This window comes from Pteronotus mesoamericanus, unplaced genomic scaffold (genome assembly GCF_021234165.1).
Source record: "Pteronotus mesoamericanus isolate MK-2021 breed Mesoamerican mustached bat unplaced genomic scaffold, CSHL_Meso_final contig_182, whole genome shotgun sequence".
In the NCBI taxonomy this organism is placed as follows: Eukaryota; Metazoa; Chordata; class Mammalia; order Chiroptera; family Mormoopidae; genus Pteronotus; species Pteronotus mesoamericanus.
This window is the reverse complement of record NW_026555078.1, coordinates 19,071,801-19,076,462: the sequence shown is the minus strand read 5'-3', so window position 1 is coordinate 19,076,462 and position 4,662 is coordinate 19,071,801.

The window sequence follows — 4,662 nt, the reverse complement described above, 5'->3', positions numbered from 1 at the left end:
AGAAAGATGGATCTTTTTAGATGCTAGAGGTTTTAAGCAGGCCTTGGCATGCCTTTTGTTGAGGCATCTTCCAGAATGTTAGGGAGAACATCTCTTTTTTCCATCAGGGTGACTTGAATGTCAGATTCAAGGGCCCCATCTCAAAGAAAATTGGCTTTGACTTCACAGTCTAAGAGAAGCAGTTGGTGGGATATTTATACCAAGTGTTAAAGAGCTTGTCTTCCTTCCAAACAATAAAGTAAAGGAACCATGGTACAGTACGTTGGTTTTAATGATTCCGGAGTTCATGATGCTTGGCTGCTGTAGGAACAAACCAACTGCGGTAATGTCAACTTAAATCTTGGGTGAGGGAAAAGGAAGGGTAGATACTGGGACCAGCCTTAATGGCTTTGCTGGGGACCTTCCATTTGCCTCTCCAGATCCACCTGTGTGCCCTTTTCAGCTGCTCTCTTCCCCAGCCTGACCTCTGGACTACCTCAGTGTCTGTCTAGGGCTGGTGCGCTCAGCCAGTGGACGTGCCAGTAGGAGTGCAGAGGGCAGGAGAGTGAGGTGGGACTCTTAGCTCCCAGCTCGCCTTCCACTGGGCTGTGGGGGCTGTGGGGGCTGTGGCTGTGTTCTTCTATCTAAGGCCACAGTTTCTGCTGGAACGCAGCGCTCTCTGGGTTCCAGTAACTTCTGGAGGTGTGTCCTTTCAGACCTACAGCTGTAATTGCACCTCACTCTTACTAGCCCAGAATGCTTCCCCAGTTAAACTGTCTTCAGTTCCCTTCCTGAGTGTGTTACTTCTGTCCTGCCAGAACTCAAACTAATACAGTTTAATGTACATAGAAGCAGATTTGGGGGGGGGGGGGGGGCGGTGCTGTTTGTGTGCTCGTAGCCTTCTAAACGGAGGTGAGAGGACAATCGCACGTGCTGATTATCAAAAAGTCGTCGCACACCATCTTGCTGTGTAGCTTCCCTAGACCTCAGCTGGCCCAGCACGCTCTGGAGGGTATTCACAATCTTCGGTGTCCCTGGAAGTGTCCTTTGGAACCAAGTTTGCCCTTCTCACCTGTCTGTCCTACATCTGTCCTGGTCCCAGTCTTTCAAATAGCCATCTCCAAAAGTAGTTGCAGGCTAAACTCGGTTTCTCCATTTCTTCATTTGTGTGTGTTGGTATAACCCACTGGACCCGCTCCCGTACGTCTGCCTCCAGGCCTTGCACTGCAGCAGCTTCTTGGGCCTCAGAATGTGTGGCCTTTAGAGATTTGCTCACACACGCCTCGTCCTGCTTTCCCATCGCCAGCTCCCACCTGGGCCCTCAGGTCATAGATGTTTCAAGTTCCTCCCTCCTCTGGTCTCTGCTTTTGACCCTCCTCGACTCCTCACCTGAGAAGTCCAACTGTGAAGTCTCAGCTTCTCAGGCACCTCCAGGAACCTTCGTTTCCCCAGCACTTGCCACAACTAGACACTCAAGATCTTGAATAGACTTTTGCCAGTACTATGCCCTTTAGTTCTTAGACAACCCTGTAAAGTGGGTCATGGTCACTCTAATATACTGAAGAAAAAAATGGAAAAGAAAGTGATTTGCCCCAGGCCTCCTGGTAGTAAGTGGCAGAGCCAGCAGGGTTTCCTGTTCCAAGTCCAAGAATCCCTTAGGCCCCTTGTGTTTGGAGAGATGGGGTTTTTACTTTTACCCTGGAAGTTTAAGACCTGCTCGGCTTCAGTTCAACATAGTCTCCCCGTTTCCCTCTTAGGACCAGCTACCTCTGTCTCCTGCAGATGACTTCTGGACTGGCTGTCCTGTCTTCACCCACACCTCCTGCTTGTTCCTACCACCAGTCCACGTACATTCTTGCCATTATGTGAATAAAAACAGCTGTGCGAGAGCAAAAGGGACTTTCTCTGCAGAGACCATAAGCTGAGCAAAGGCACAAAGATACCAGTGGTGCCAACAGCCCTGCTCAGGACAGCCGGGTCTGTGGCGACATGGTTTACTGGGGATCCTGTTTGGGTGGTTTGAGTTGGACGCCTGCTGGACATCGAAGGAATCCGTCTAGGGATGCAGCCAGGGCTTTCGAGAGAGATTCAGGCAGTTGAAACCATGGTAGTAGATGAAATTGCTCAGTATTAGCTTCATATATTGGTGGCCTCCACCAAAGTCTCCTGGAGGCAGAAAGACACTGCTTTCTACAAATGGCAGTTACAGAGATGGCTCTGGTCATGTGAGCATATCCCTAATTACAGATTCTCACCCCAGAAACACCCCTGCCACAGGGGCTCATAAACCTGTGAGTTTCCCAAGTACAAAAAGGAAAAACTGCGCTGACTCTACCTGGACAACGGAGAGCTCATGCTTTGTATAGTAGGGGTCCCCGACTCCCAGGTCATGGACCAGTACCGTCGGTGGCCTGTCAGGGACTGGATCTCACAGCAGGAGGTGAGCGGCGGGCGGGCTGGCAGGGTGAGCGAGAGAGGTTTCATCGGTATTTACAGCCACTCCCGTCGCTTGCATTACTGCCTGAGCTATACCTCCCGTCAGATGAGCAGCAGCATTTAGATTCTCACTGTTACTGTCACAGTAGGGCTGAACCTTACCGTGAACTGTGCATGCGAGGGATCTAGGCTGCACGCTCCTTATGAGGACATAATGCCCTGTGATCTGAGGTGGACCTGAGGCAGTGATGCTGGCACTGGGGAGCAGCTGCAAGTACAGATTATTGTGAGCAGAGAGGCTTGACTGCACAGAGACCATGATAAATCAGTTGCTTGCAGACTCATCAAAACCCTATCAGAGAGTGGCAAGTGACAATTAAGCTGCATCTGGTGGGAGGCTATAAAGCCACCCCCACCCCCACCCTGACCACCAGTCCAGTCCGTGGAAAAATTGTCTTCCAGGAAACCGGTCCCTAGTGCCAAAAAGGTTGGGGAGGGACTGCTGCGGTACAGTAACTAAAACTCCATTAGTGATAAAGGTAATGGGCTACCATTGTAGGTTCAGTTTTCTTCCCAATCAATGGTAGTTCTGAAATTTAAAATGCAAATATGGTTTCAAAATTACCATTAATTTTTTTAACAATTAGAAGCTTAACTCCTGTGTTAACAAGCTAGGCCAACTTGCTTCACGTCTAAGCCAGTTTCCCTATTTTTAGTAAAAGTACTACTGTCACTTACCATGAGAACCTCTAAGGACAATGGAAATGGTTATATATAAAGCTAAGACCTTTCTGATACAATAACAACAGATACCTTGATTTTTTTTAAACTTTCAGCTTAAGCAAAAGATACTGACCATATCTTATCTGGAAACAGAATTAATTCACAACCCAAGGGGGAAGGGGAGAAAATTTAAGAGAAACTCTACATTTCAGCACCAAAGGCTGTTGGGGCAGAGAATAGAGGTATCACTCTGGAGGCTTCAGGCCTGACTCCTCAAACCCCAGATGTGATTCTCATTTGCCAGGTGACCTGGGGCTTCTGAATCTGAGCCAGTGTCTTTAGCTGTAAAATATGAGCACCACTACCAGCCTTCCAGGGAGGTGGTGAGAATTAATTATTAACCACATAAAGCTCCTAGCCCAGTGCCTGGCATATAACAGAAATCCTAAATATTCTCTTATCTTTCCAGTTCCCAGATAAATCAAACCAGCCTCAAATCCCAGAGTTGTGTAAGGATCCCATTGGACCCCATTATTTAGGAGACCACTTAGTTCTCAGCCACAAGAAATCTTGGTCATAGGTCTTAGATGCTCAACAATGATCTCCTCCACCTGTGAGCAAGTCTTTTCAACCAGTTATTAACACATGCCCTGAGTAGCTCAGTTGGTTAGAGCATTGTCCCAATACACCAAGGTTGTGGGTTCCATCCTTGATCAGGGCACACACAAGAATCAATGACTGCATAAATAAGTGAACAACAAATCGGTGTTTCTCTAAAATTAACTTTAAAAACCTTTATGCAGCATCCCCCTAAAGGGGGTGAACTCATCTGTGCTATTAAATGTCAGGATAGCAGGTACTCCTGATGGAAGAAGGGACCTGGAGTTCTTGGGGTATAGTTATGTTGTTTCTTCATTTGAGTTTCGGTTGATTATATGTTCAGTTTCAGAGAATTAATCAAGCTGAAATGTGCATGTATCATAGTTAAATGGGTTTTTTAAAGCCTTTGTTTTCATCCCGTATTTAGCTGTTTTCCCATCTGATACTTAGTTCAGGCTAGGATTGGATATGTGGAACAAGAAGAGAGAACCTTTTGTTTTCTGACACTGGGTTCCCTTCCTTTCCTGTTGGTCTGACTAGTGTACGGAAGTACACAATATTGCCCTGCTTCATTTCTGTGGTTAGGCAGACTCACATGCTCGGGGTGCCCCTGCACACCACGAACAGCCAGGCCCAACACGAGACTCACCATATGCATCACTCTTCCCCCCAAACCCTCCACGCCCTGTCCTGCTTACCCAAGAAGTAGAAAGATAAGGACAAAAGGGACCAGGAACAGGGAAAAGAAGAAGGAAAGGGACAAAGACCAGAGCCTCAATAGCCACGAGAATGAAGAAACCGTAGAGGACAGACAGAGGAGTTGGACAAGGCAGAGCAGGGGACTGACATAGAAAGGAAGGTAGGAAATTTTCCCAGGTCTCCATAGGTCCCTAGTAATCCGTAGCCTCTTCTGGGAGAGAGGAT